We start from the raw sequence: 15,105 nt of genomic DNA, 5'->3' as shown, positions 1-15,105 counted from the left end.
TCAGATGATTATCTACCTCATCTTTGGTGCTCTTTCCAGGCACGCTTTTTATTTTATTTTTTGCAATATGGTAGGCTGAGATTTTTCCAAATCTTCATGTTCTTGTTCCTTTTTTCTTAATAGTTCCTTCTTCCATTCATCTCTCTCCTCTGGCATTTTACTATAAGCAGCAAGGAGAAACTAGGCCACACCTTTGGCACTTTGCTTAGAAATATCTTCCACTAAATATCTAAGTCCTTTATTCAGAATGTCTACTTTCTACAAAACATAGAACATGATTCAGTCAAGCTCTTGGCCACTTTATAACATGATCACCTTTCCTCTAGTGTCCAAATGCATGTTTCTCATTTCTATCTGGGACCTCACCAGAAGCAGCTTGAATGGGCATATTTCTACCAATGGTCTCTTCGAGGAGTTTAGGATTTCCTAGCATGCACCTCAAAACTCTTCTGGCCTCTACCTATACCAGTTCCAAAGTCACCTCCACACTTTTAGATATTGGTTATAGTGGCACCTCACTTCCCAGTAGCAAATTCTTTATTCATTTTCTAGAATTTTCATAACAAAACACCACAGCTTGGCTGATTTTAGCAACATTGATTTCATATTCTCATAGTTCTGGAGGCTGGAAGTCAGAGATTAAAGTGCAGTATGCAGCAGCTGTCATGAGTAGAATGTATTTTGAGATCTCAATACTGTGGAAACACCACTACTAACAATTCCCACCCCTTTCAGCGCCATCTTCACTACAACCATCTCAAGATTGCTTAAAGTACAAGAATAATCCAAAATACTTTCTAAATATAGCCTATGATTCCGTCTAAGGAAAATTCACAAGAAGACTTCAAGATAATGGACATCAGAGATTATTTGAAGTCCTTTTCGTCTCAGGAAAATAAGTGTTGTTCCTTCTAATCCTGTTCATGTAAAGAGGTCTTCAAGTTCTCTCTGGTGAGAACCAGAACCAGTATATATGAAGAGTACCATCATGGCACAATGCCAAAGGAGGCTGGGAGGTCATCATCAAAGGTTTTCGGTGCACAAACCCTCAAACAAGAGCTGATTATCTGACAGCACAGTTTAGCTTTCTGCTGTAAATTTTTGCCCCAAAGGATCAAGAGGTTAAAAACAGAAGGTGGGTTAATAATGATGTTCAGAGAACATTGCCACTTGCATGTGGGTCATTCAGTGAATGACCTTTGCACTAGCAGAATGCATCTTATTAAGAAGAAACCCTCAGCCTGCACTATGGTCAGGACATTTTGGTCTCATCCCATTGCTGTCATTTTCTTTCATCAGCGGCTGTTTCTTTCTGGCTCCGTTCTAGTACCATTGATCACCAATGAGAGAAGGTCTTTGATAGGTGGCCAAGCAAAGGTTTGTCAAAGATGATTTGGTTTTAAAGTACAGTTTATGAATGAGGAAGAAAAAAAACCACTTCTACCTGACCTGCCTTCTGGTCTATGAGAGGGAAATTCAGCAAGGAGGAAAAGAGCAATTATAAATTTAATGAGAAATACATATTTAGAAAGAATGTAATATTCTAACAGAAGTGTTTATTGTATATGTTGGCTCCTCTCTTCTTCCCTAGCCTTATTCATGCCACTCCTTAACTGGAAACTTCATATCCAGCAGTATAAACCTTATTTGCAGTTCTCTTGGTAAGCTTTGCTATTTAATACCTCTGTGTAATGCCTTAACACCGACTCTTTTTTTTTTTTTGACCCCAAATTAACTACCTTTCCTGCTCTCCACACAGGTCTGATCTCAGCTATGAAGATTTTCCTTATTTCCCTTTGCAAAACCAGACTAACAGCTGATTCCTTGTGCACTGTATAATCCTCCTTTTCTGGGATCATCCTTACTTCTTGAGTTGGTTCTATATACCCCTTATAGGTATATGAAGGTCCCAAGAATCCATGTGGGAAACTTGGCACATTTTGTTTGTTCACCAATTACACTTGAAGATTTTAAGAGAGAAAAAAATCCTGTAAGTTAGAGCAGAAAGATATAATACTATTGCGTAGAATTTATAAAATTTTTCTTAAAATATTGAACAAGAGTCTTGAAAAATATTTACTCTTAGGAATACCTGTTGTAAACCCTGGCTTTAGGTTCCTTGATGTGGGCAATCTTTCTCTTCAATTTTGGTGGAAATGTTTAAGAAGCAGTGGTGGAAACTTCTGTGATTACACACCTCACCCTACACTCTCTTCACTTGTTTCCATGCATGTGTTACCGAAAATGCTAGGAAACACATTTAATAAAGGCACCAGTGGTATTCATCAGTGTGTCCTTAGCATTTTGCATAGTGAGCAGTACCTAGTGTCTTTTAAATTAAACCCAAATGAAGCAGATGGGATTTCATCATGCATAGTAAAAACTAACGACATTAGATAACTTAGTTAATAAACCCGTTCTGTGAAGTGCTAAATGTGGATGCAGCATAAGAATAAGAACAGACAAAACTGGTTTATACAATAGTCAGTCACACAGAAATCTCCATTAATCAATACTTCATTGATACGGATCTTCATAATATAGACCTCAGAATAATTTGTGAAGCATTAATAGAGGTCAGATTTGATTAAATCTTGTTCATAAACTTTCAGACTAAATGTGGACTTAGAAATCACCTGGTTCAGGGATGGTAAATGTGCATGTGTGTGTGGCCACTCTCATTTTCTAAGAGGCTGGCAGACATCATTAATCAATCACAAATCACCTTCTCACTGAGCCTGGCTATAGATGCAAATACTTCTTAACCCATTATTCCAAGTAGGCACAACCAGGCAATATGATCTTGCAAAGAAGATGAAATTTTTCTTTAATTAAATCCAATCCTATATCCAAAAAAATTGATGGAACATGGATATGGGGAAATGTGGTGTAAACCCTAATGGCAGAAACTATACTGTTCTCCTTGTTCCAAGCCTGAAACGAGATTCTTTCCTTGGTTTCCTTACCAGATTAAATTATCTTCCATGAGGTACCTTAACCCTTCTTTTCTTCAATTTTTATTTTTTTGACATTTATTTATTTTTGAGAAACAGAGAGAGATAGAGCATGAGTGGGGAGGAGCAGAGAGAGAGGGAGACACAGAGGGAAAACACAGGTTCCAGGCTTTGAGCTGTCAGCACAGAGCCTGATGTGGCGCTTAAATTCATGTACTGTGAAATCATGACCAAAGCCAAAGTCAAAAACTTAATCTACTGAGTCCCTCAGGTACCCCTGGTACCTTAACCCTTCTTATAAAATGTCTTCAGGACAGCTCTGTTCCATCAATGAGCCAGGCATTATCCGATGTGAAATACTAAATGAAGGCACTGAGCAGATTGGAGCTGGAGTCTTTAACCACAGAAATATGTACAGGGTAGGATTGGGACAAAGAAATGAAAGATAGAACTCATCAATTTCATTTGAGGAGGAGAGAAAGGGGAAATAGAAATGATGGCAAGGAGGAAGTAATACTTCTGCTAGATCTTGAAGGATGAGTAAAATCTCATGAAGGCAACAAGAAAATAAGAAAGCCATTCCAGCCAGAGGAAACCACAGAGGCATAGAAATGAGAACCACCATCACACTAGGAAGCAATCAGTACTGTCATGGCAAACATACCTGGGGAGATGTGGTAGAAAACGACTTTAAAAAAAAATCCTTATTTATTTTTGAAAGAAAGAAAGACAAGAGTGTGAGCAGGGGAGGGGCAGAGGGGGAGGGAGGCATAGAATCCGAAGCAGGCTCCAGGTTCTGAGCTGCCAGCACAGAGCCCAGTGCAGGACTCGAACTCACAAATCATGAGATCATGACCTGAACTGAACTCAGAGGCTCAACCAACTAGGCCACCAGGCATCCCAGAAAATGGCTTTTTAATACTCATGATAGAATGAAAGGTAAGAAGAAGGGAGAGGAAGTAGAGAGAGAGAGTAGTGAGAGAAATGGAAGATAATCATCAGTGGTATTACCATCAAGTACATCTGTGAGTGTGGCATTCACATCTTTCTTTAGACTCACATTCAGAGATAACAATGTTTGTCTGAGGCTGACCAGTTGAATAGTGGTGGGGCTGGGGTTCCACATAGGTCCTTTCATTTCAAAGCCCTTGCTCATTTCCGTTGCTGCTCAGCACCACTGGGATCAGTGGGCATCTTTCCAACATATTAGTTTTGTGAGGACTTATTTTTAAGTTCAGAAATGGTTGCTCATAAATCAGACCCCTTCTTTGTGCTTAAATGTCAACAGTTTGGATGAGATCATTGCCCCCCCTCATTTTGGATTTCTTTCTCTTGCCCCCCAAACACTTGAAAGAGCTTATACATGAAGACACAACTCAACAGATATTTACTGAAACCCTGCTCTAAGTAGACCTGTGGTTTACCATGACACATGCAACTTAGATTTTGAGTTTTTCATTTATCAAAACATATTTAAGGAGAGTCAGTGTTGAATACTAAGTAAGAAGAGCATGTGCTGGGTATTAGAAAGATCTGGGTTTGAATCCCCACTTTGCCACTTTCCACTTGCATAATCTTTACTATGATAATTAACTGCCCTGACACTCAAGTTTTCTCATTTATAAGATGAGGGCAATCATATATTCACACAGCTTTGTTATGAAAATTAAGTTTGATTGTATGTGTAATGTTCCAACCTCAATATCTGCTATAGGATCTTTGTAAGTGGAAGGCCCCTTTACTTTTCATCTTCAGTGAACTGCCTATGAAGGAAAAATGGTCCCCATGGTTACAGACCTCAGTCATGAAGCAGATATGAAGTGACTGGGCAGCTCTGGAGAATTTCCAGGATTGTTGGGGCAAAAGTGGGAAACCCCCTTTACTGCATGTGTAAGTACAAGATCTTGATTCAGAGAAGTTCCACAGAGCTTTGGCTAATACGTTATTTCCATTATTTCTCTGCACCCATCCTACCAGCTATGTAGGAGGCCTCTGCCAGTCCACACTTGAGTCTTTGGAGGGAAAAAAAGGGCAGAATCATTTATTAAATGACAAATCAATCAAATCAATGGCCCAGCTTCACAGCCAGGCTGAGCTAGACAGAGCCACAAATACTGTTATCAGGCTGAAGACTGGCCAGGATCAGGTATAAAAGTTGACTGATACAGCATGGACATTGATTAGTCAGAATTGGTGCCAGCTGAAAATGACAAATATGGTCATACCACTTTGAACAGTCTGCCCATTAGTCATGGCTATAGTAGAGTGTGGATTTGGAAAGTTGCTGCTTCTTCAGTTTAATACGGAACCAGAAAACAAGCTGTGAAAAGAATATTCAGATTCAGATACCAGTGGGCAGACACATAGCTTCCAAAGTCACACCAGTTCCTCAGAGATGGGCCCCAAGTTTATGATCAAGCAATCATGTTGAATGAAGCCTTGTTCATCAGCACATCAGGACCTTCCACTCTCTGCTTTTTGAAGCAACCTCAATTTTCAAAGATCCACACTGTTTGCACAGTAAGGAAACATTACCTGCTTTGTGGTCATAGGCTTCTGAATTTTTCTTGCATCACTAGGAATATTTAGCTTCCTGTTGGGACTGGCCTGAACAAGACCTTCATAAGTGCCAGGTCAGTTGACTTGGTTTATCCCAGCCACACATTGTGCTAGCTGGTGGCCTCCATAGTCAGATGACTCCATAGTCAATGTCTCAACTCAACCACTTGAAGTTGAACTTAGATAAATAATTTAAATTATAGAGATGGATTCTATAGGGGGGAAATTGCCTCTCCACCTTAAAAGCCTTCAGTGGTTTCTCATCTGGAGTGGGGAGACAAGGTGGAGGATTAAAAATCTTAAGTCAGCCTGTAAGATTGACAGAATCTAGGCCTTCCTGGCCCCTCTGGCCTGATGGCTGCTTAGATTTTGTGATTGAGCAAACACAAGCCACCTCTTGGTATTTTAATTCTCCTTTGCATACACACACCCTCTCTATTCACAGTGCTCATCTTTCTTCCCTTATTTTCTCCAGTGCATTTTTAGGTATCACAGTTCAAGCTCTCCTAGGATGCTTTTCTTGAGCCCTCATTCAGACTCTGTTTTTGTATGTTTTGTTTCGTTTTTGCTTTCAGTGTCTACCACCTTGCTAAGAAAAGCATAATAGACATTGTACTGTAATAATATTTGCTTTTGCTTCAGAAAAGTCATCAAGGGAAAATGTGACCTCTGTGTTATTAGCATAATTTTTCGTAAGCATGGAATGAAATTTAAAAATAAAAAGGTGGTGTGGATTTCCCTTTTAAATATCATCACTTTACATTTCCTGATTTATCAAGGAAAAAAAAAGGTCTGAGGAAACTGACTGAAGACCTGACTGAAAAGTACACTTTTTCACTCTTTTGACTGAAGTATTTACAGTCTGCATGACTCATTTGGCATGGATAAATTGGACTGTATTTCTCCCTGCATGTATTTATTTTTTGTTTTTGACAAATTTATCGAGATATAATTTAAACACTATAAAATACACTCATTTAAAGTGTACAATTTAATGTTTTTAGTGTATTTGCAGAGTTGTCTTAACATCATCATAATCTAATTTTTTAATATTTTTATCACTCTACCTTGTGAGCAATTTTTAATATATATATATTTATACAATCATTTATCTTACAGTGCACTGATTGTATTTGCAAATACACACTTATTGATGTTATGATTCGACTAATATATGTTTCTTCCATTAGCGCATAAGCAATAGAACAAAGACTCTTTCTGGGTTAACTTTATGTCATTAATGCTTTGCAGAGTATTTAGCATATAGTAGAAGCTTGATAAATATTAAAAGATTAGACTTATGAGCCTCTGTGTTCTCATTTGTAAAGGAGGAATAAAAATACATATCCCACAAGGGAGTTTTGAGGATCAAATAATACAATGCATGTAAGAACACTCTGTAAGCTGAAATGTCATAGAAATCTTGGCCATTGTTTAATATCTATTTTCAATTGAAGAAACAATCTGGGTCAGAGATACATGAGTTTGGGAGTATGAAAGTCAGCAACTGAAAGCTCCTTATTTTTCTTCTATTCCCCAAGAATAAAGAATGATTACATTTCCTAGAATCTTTTTGGCCTAAGTGAAGTGAGCAAAAGTGATGTGTACCACTTTCATGCCTAGTCCTTAAAATTTTCTCAAGGTCCTCAACTCATGCTCTCTCCCTATCCATATGGCATAAATAGAAGGATTTGGGGATGGCAGTCACATGAAAAGAAGAATCCTGAGTTCTTTCCTTTAAGGAAAATCTAGGAAAGTCATCTAATCTGCAACAGTATCTGACATGAGCAAGATTTCCACTTTCTTTTGTGTGCTAAGTCACTGAGATTTCATGATGGTTGGTTATGTAACTTCATACAGAAATCATACTTTGAAGTGGAATGCCACCATAACAAAAAACTAGAATAAGTTGGCATTGATTAAGCATTAAGAGATAGGCATCAAGGAAGCCAACACAGAAGGCTGGAAAAATAGCACTCCAGATAATGCAGTTGTAAAAAATGTTTAACTCTTGCCTCTGGTTTTTTGGGATACAGATCATATGCCTGGTCAACCAGCAGCTCTAACAGAAATTCATGGAAAGCAGAAACTTTGTAGTGTATGTTGGCTACCAATGGCTGTCTTTGGCAAGATATTTTAAGATATGAGCTCATGATGCTTTGCAAGTAGAAGTGAAAGAAAAGAGAGAAAATCCAGAAACTTAAGACTTTTTTCAGAGTTGGAAAAGTTAACAAATTCTAGACACCCCCCCCAAATAATATAAGAGACTTTTAAATACTTTGAAATGTACAGTCTCAGAAAAACTCCTCAGGTAGATGAAGTAACTCAGGACAATAATCAATCCTGTTTCAATCAACACAATTCAATCCTGATAACCTTAAGGGGACATTGTTGAAGAGAAAGAGATAAAGGGATCAAAAAGTAAAGAAATAAAGAAGGTCTGAGAACTATGTTTAGGGAAATATTTAGGCTATGGTTACTGAACACAGAACTGATTTAGAGGTACAGAGATTAAAAGCTATTGACCTATTGAAAGAATTGTTTCGCAAAGACATCACGCACTCATTGAAAATGTCTTTTGACTTTAAGACTTGAAGTGACCTTTGAGACCGTAACCAATCACAAGCAGGAGTGAAGTTTCAAAGCCCTAAGGATGGTGTGCTCTCCAATACCCACCTCAGATGTCCCCAAAGAGACTACTGGACTAAAAGAAGACAGACAAGAATGGAACCATAGACCAGGGGATACAAAGGACAAGGGAGTTTCTTCACCAGGGCCAAAAAAGGAGCATTCTCTACCTACCCATCTTAGCGGGACTTCATGATAGCTATCCTGAAAACCTCCCACAAGAACTTCAATCTGCCCTCTCACACAGCATTCTGATGCTGGAATAAAAGAAGCCAAAATTGACAGAGACATGTGATAGAAGGAGCTGAATCCCTACGTTACTCTTTGGAGGAGAGCCACTCAACTCCTATTGTATTATGTCTGAGGAAAAATAAACTTTTGTTGTGTTCAGTCGCTCAGATTGAGATCATGTGTTAGCTCTAAGTAGGAATAATTAACCTGAATTGTGCAGAGAACATGGCTTTACATGTGGTTCTGAAATTAGGGGAATAGATAAGAATATTTAGAAGAGACACAAAAGACACAACTTTTCCAATATCAAGGAAAATATTCAATTGAAAGTGAGATCCATGTAATGTCCGAAAATGATTCCTGATTACTTGGTAAAGTAAGAAATAATGAGTTTTAGCATCTTCATAGGCATTAAGTGGCAGGATAAGACTTAAGATTTTTTTAAACTATAGGTTACTTTCCCAGGCAGGTTTTCTTGGAAAGCCAGTGTCCTCTAAGCTTCTCAAGGTCTTTAATACACTAATGTACATTGTCAGCCTCCTTCCCAAAAGCACCACTCCAATCACCTACCACTACCCACACTCCCACAGGTTTTTAAGATACCAGGAAATCACATTTTTTTAGACAAGGAAAAAATAGATTTTTGAGCATATATACATTTCCAAAACCTCATGTACACCAGCATTCCTTGAAAAACAGCATGGAAAACATCTTTATAGACCATAAAGTTGCTTTGATTGCCTCCATCCTCAGAGAAGGAAGATGAAGTCAAATGGGTGCAGGGAGAGTTAAGAAGAGAAAAAGCCTGGCATTCTTTCTGCCTCCTCCTTCTTTCAGCACTGATCCTTACTAGTGGCGGTGAGCTTGGAGGCATGTGCTAAGGGGAAATACTGCCTCTTTCCTGAACTGAGACAATTCCAGTTATGGATGAAGATCAAAAACAACAAATAAAAGGTTCCCAGTCTCCATCTAAGAGGCAGTTTCCCCCAGACAGAAGTGTAGTAAGTGCTGCACAGCTAGGAAACATGTGTCACCATGCATATTCTTGAATTTTACCATTTTAAAAATCAAAACAGGTGTTTAAAATGATCATTTTTGCTCAAAGGCCTGGAAAAAGGAGACAGGCTATGTTTCTCTGCTTTCAAGAATCAATTGCTCAGAGGGGAAAAAATGGCAGATTAAAATTTTATGCCATAATTTTACAACTGACCATTAGTGCCACAGAGAGCATAGTACAAAGTTATTTTCCAACCACTGGCAAAAAAAAGATGTGTCTTGAAAGAGGGTATTTTTAGCATAATAAGTGATTGTGCAGTTATATATAGATTTTGTTTCACTTTCTTCCAACTGTGAATGTGATTGTGTTCATATGCTTGGGAAATTTGCATATAATGTGTGCTATTTGTATCTTAGCCAAATCACTTGAATTCAAGTTCAAACTACTCACTGAAATGGTTCTGAAGCCCACTGAGATAAATATACTTATCTTTCATTTCTTAAGGCTCACATCCAAGGGACCATCTTCCCTTCTTCCTGGAGTTGCCCATCTGGCAAATTTGCCAATAATTATCAAGTTCTCCCTGCTAGGAAAGCCAGCAATTGGATGAAACATCAAAAATTGTGGTCTGCAGCCCAGGAGCAAAGAGAACATTGAACCAGAAAATGGGTTTTGTTTTGTTGGGCTTTTGTTTTTGTTTTCATTTTTGTTTTTACTTTCTACTATGTTCCAGGTTGAATTCAGTAAAAAAAAAAAAAAAAAAAAAAAAAAAAGTGTAAATTTGTAAAATGTAACACTAGAAAGGGCTTCATATCTTTTTTCATGTAAATATAATTCATATATACACTAATGTACCATCCTTAATGTATACAATCTAATTGTTTTTTGTATAGTCACACAGTTTTGCAGCTATCACCACTTAGAGAACATTTTTATCACCCTAAAAAGTAAGTCTATACCCATTAAGAGTCATTTCTCATTCTCCCCTCTTTCTAGCCCTTGGCAAAAACTAATCTACTTTCCATTTGCATGGATTTGCCTTTCTGCATTTGATATAAATGGTCATACATTATGTTTCTTTCATTTCTAGCTTCTCTTAGTAGCCTCACTTTATGGATAAAGTATCTGGGTCCACCCAAGGGAAATAAATTGCCCAATTCACATGGACTTTTCTGGGCATATCCAGAACTAGAACCTGCCCTTTTGAGTCCTTTATTTAACAGGATACTAGCTGAGCACTTTCCAGGAGCTCCATTCTCAAGGAGGCTTTCAACTCACTGGAAATGTCACCAAACAGAATCATATGCATTTTAACCATTCTCTGAGAATGCTATCCAAGGTTAGAAAAGGACTTTGGTAGCCTTTACAGGGTATAAAAGGAGTATGAACTCCCTCCATAGCATGTTTACATAATAAAAAATGGTGTCTATACTGCTCTATAATAAATATGGATGTGGTGAAGCAACAGGCATTTGTGTTGCTGAGTGGGTATACAAGACTGGGGTTGAGTCTCAGGATGAACTGGACAAATGGGTATTTTTGAAGGACTGTCAGAGTATTAATCTATTCAAACTCCCTGAATTTCCACCCACCTTTCAAAGTCAAATCCTAACCCTGTGCTAATGCTCCCTTGGTGATATTCATACAATATTGATTTGGGCTTTGGTGAAAAACCGTTTCCCCTGGAATATTCTCCCATGAAGTCAAAGCATGTAATGTTCTCAATCTCTTGTCCTGTGAAATCACCCTACTTTCATCTTTAAATATGTACTTTATACATGTAATTTATACATGTACTTATGTACTTTCTTACTTCCCTCAGTTCTCTTTCTCCATCTTAGTGACCACACAATATCCATCCTACTGAGCCCACACTAGGTTTCAAGTCAACCTACTCAAACAGCCTACCTTCCTGAAGTCTTAGGATACCAAGCTCCTCTTCTGCCCCCCAGTTCAGTGCCACCCATGACCTGGTGTACACCCTTAAGACTCTGCAGCAGCACTCTGGAATGGATTCTACTTTCTACTTGTGACAATTGTCATTGACCTAATCCCTTAGGAATTCCAGGACTCCAGTCTGCCTCTTGTCATCCAAATTCCAAAGACCTTGAGGTCTCAGTTCTTCCACACCCCTAAATAAGCCAAAGTGTTTCCTAATCGGAATTATTCCTTAAATTTCCAAGTTCTGTGCTCAGTTGCTACAAAAACATGAAAATGGTGGCATAGAACAGTGCTCTGGAAGGGAGCTTCTAGAATTTGTAGCCTAGGCTTAAATATTTTAGTAACTATATGACAGTAACTAAGAGTCTTAACTTCTCTAGGTTTCAGTTTACTAATTTTTAAAATGGAGATAATAGTAGTTCATGCCTTATAAAGTTGTTCTGAAGACTAAGTGATTTCATATATGTCAAGTGCTTAGATAAGTACTTGTAACATAGACATTGTATAACAGTAATAACTATTTTTTATTTTCTCTACATACAAGTAGCCCATATGCAAAGTTTATACAGAAATGCAGTTTTCTTTCTTCTTTTCAGAACTTCTTAAAGTATCAAAGAAAAAGTACTAGATTGGAAAATAGGAGATCAGAGTCTAGTTCTTGTTTTGCTGCTAAGTTGTTTTTTACTACAGTGCATTTTCTTATGGGTTAAACATTTTCCTGTATCTGTGGCTACAATATATACATTTTTGAATTCTGTTTTTACACAGAATGGAGTTATAAAAATCTAAGTAATCACAGATGCCAAATTAGTAAGTTTCCAATTAATGAGATGTCCATGAATGATTCTCCTCCCTAAAGTTGAATAATTCTTTAGCTCAGCTGCACACATTCATCTTCTTGAGTTCTCTTTGCTTTAAAAGAAAAAAAAGAACAAACAAACAAACCACAAACTACCCAACATGACACAAAATGGTAATGAGAAATGATGGCTTACAAAAATCAAGATATTAAAAAAGCTGGCTGGATGTGGACTGTGTCAACCTGTCTCCTGATTGTCCTACTCAGGTGTCTCTGGCTATGCTGTTCGTTAGGTGACATACCCTCTAACAAGGTCACTTCACTCCAACCTGCCCTCCAAGTACTATGGCCACTAGTCTAGAAAGGAACGAGCAGTCTTGATGTCAGCCTAGAAAGGGCAACACATAACCCAGCCCCCCTTCCTTTATGTTCCCATTGATCCGGTGGTATCTCAATTGTCATTATTATCTTAATCTGCCTCCCCTCTCCTGCACCCAGACTGGGGTTCTGAGAGAAGGGACTAGGTTTTGTGCTCTTTAAGTTGTAATTCTCAGCATTTCACCAGTGCATAAAAAGTTACTTGCCTTTTGTGAGTACATAAGGTGAGTCAAGTCAAATGGCTCTTCATTGGAGGTATGCATTGGTCATTATTTACATTTTGCCCCCCTCTGCCTGAAATGACCCCTCCTTCTGTACACTTAATGAGTCATCCTTTACGATCCAACTGACATTGCTTCCTGAGAAGTTTTATTTTTAGCCCCTCAAACTTTCCCTTTTCTGTGCCATGCCAGTGTATTTTTTTAATAGACATCAAAGACATTTCCCAAGACCTTGTTTATATTCTTTGAAATAAACTTACCAAATTTTTTCTTTGTTAAGTAACTTATTTATTTATGAGTCTTATTTACTCATAGAAGGAGAGCATCTTTAGGTATAAAGAAAATGAAAGCACTTCCTTAATCAGTCTTCCCCAAACCTAGCACAGACCTGGCACATAAGAGGCACTGGACAGTGTGAATTGATTGTGACTCTATTGATCTGATTTAAACAGTATTGAGTTCAAATTCATAAAGGAAATTCATCTTAATTAAGGGTTTGTAGTATAATTGATAGGTCAAACAAAATGGATGAATTACAAAAGGTGTACAGTTAATGTTTACTTTGGGTAGCAAATGATTTTTATCATTTTGACACAGTTTAAGAAAATTTTATTGGGAGTTTTTTCTTCCTGGTGTTTTCTTTCTCTTTGCACAACTAGAGACATTCATTGTCCCCAGAAAGCTTAGGATAATGGAAGAGAGAAGGAAAAGTCATCAATATTCAACTTTTGGCTTCCAAGTAGGATGTAAAGCCCAAAGGAAGACAAAAGTTATGTAATCAGTGTGTGTGTGTGTGTGTGTGTGTGTGTGTGTGTGTGTGTGTGAGAGAGAGAGAGAGAGAGAGAGAGAGAGAGAGAGAGAAGGCTTTCCAAATTGAAGCATCTTCTTTGGTGTAGCAAGAGTGAGTCTTAGAGGTATGAACATAGAGTGTTATTGTAAGCTCTGGGTAGTGGAAACTCAGCATGTACCAAAGATGCTTCTTGACAGAAGAGAAAAATACCCTTACTAGGAAATTTGAGCTCCAAATCTACAGAGTATTTGTAAAAATAAGAGTAAGGTAACAGAACAACAAAGAGACCATTTTAGGTGAGAAAGGAATGGCAAATTTAGGTGCCAACAGTCATTTCCCTCTGCCATCAACAGAAATGTGGACCCAGAACAAGACAGAATCTGATCTAAAGAATGAAGTTGCTTACTGATTACATTTTGTGTAATGTGTGGACACAAGCTTGACTGCACAATGTTTGGCCTAATGGCTTTTGAGAAAAAAGGATTGCCCAGACCAGAGGGGAGGTCTCCACAGCTCTGCTATCTGACTTTTGTGTGCAAACCACTGCTAAGCCACCCAAAAGGCTTCATGAAGGGCCCAGGAGTACATCAGTAACCCAGACAATAGAAGGTCAAGAAAATAGGCAGTTGAGATTAGATTAATTCTGACTGATGAAATACTACGGTAATGCAGTAAGACTTATAGGGAACAGACATTAATGTCTGGGTGAGGAATTCTTATTTAAGAAGCTATTAGGGTTGTCCACAGAAACAGAACAGACAAAAAGGTCTACCATAAGGGATCTTCTTACACAAGGATGAAGGCTAAGGAGTCCCACAATCAGGGACCCCAGAAAACCAGTGATGTGGCTCCAGTCCCCGTCTGGAGGTTTGAGATCCAGGAGAAGCAATGGCATATGTTCCAGTCTGATGGCAGTAAAAGATCAATGCTTCATCTCAGCAGCCAAGCAGAAGGAGAGCTCTCCCTTATGCTTTTTGGTTCTCTGCAGGCCCTCAAAAGACTGGGCCCACCCGCACTATGCTTTACTCTGCTTTACTCAGTCTGTCAATTCAAAGGTGTATCTCTTCCAGAAACAGAATCACAGACTCACCCAGATATAGGCGCCCTGTGGCCCAGGCAAGTTGACATATAAAATTAATTATCACATGATCTATGCCAATTCTTTTGAAAACTTATGAATCTACGTATGGGAAAGGATTGCAACGTTGTCTGCCTCCAAGTTGCCTTCAGGTCTAATCTTTTCCTGTTACTGCAAATCGACCAGAGTCGAGTCCAGAAGGGATTGTTCTACTCCAACATCACATGACAGATGAATTTAGTGACAGCTCTCAGCATCTTCTTGGCGGTGAGTCTCAGGAGAGGCAGGATTTCCTTGCTGCCAGGTTGGCATAGGCCAAGAGTCTTCTGTAGATGAAACATCAGCCTTCAATGCCATCTCAGCACCCACTTCCCATATTTTTGCTGCCTGGCCATGTGAAAGCAGAAACTCATCCACTCAGCACCATTCCCAAGAATGCTGTTTCTTCTTCTCTCAACTTTGAACCAGAAAATCAGGTAAGCCTTAGAGCCGTGGACCCAAATCATTTTTGTCTCTGCCATTTACTTTG

The 15,105-nt window shown here is 38.5% G+C and overlaps 1 long non-coding RNA gene across 1 annotated transcript in view; it reads right to left on the bottom strand.

Annotated features, from left to right (window-relative positions):
- LOC115278626 overlaps positions 1-11,361 on the bottom strand; it is a 49,203-nt gene extending 37,842 nt beyond the window's left edge. Inside the window, exon 1 of the long non-coding RNA XR_003903005.1 lies at positions 11,278-11,361. This is a non-coding gene — a long non-coding RNA (uncharacterized LOC115278626). The remainder of the gene's footprint in view (positions 1-11,277) is intronic.
- Positions 11,362-15,105: the final 3,744 nt, after the last annotated feature.

This window comes from Suricata suricatta, chromosome 15 (assembly GCF_006229205.1).
Source record: "Suricata suricatta isolate VVHF042 chromosome 15, meerkat_22Aug2017_6uvM2_HiC, whole genome shotgun sequence".
Classification (NCBI taxonomy): Eukaryota; Metazoa; Chordata; class Mammalia; order Carnivora; family Herpestidae; genus Suricata; species Suricata suricatta.
This window is presented reverse-complemented; position numbering and strand designations above follow the sequence as displayed.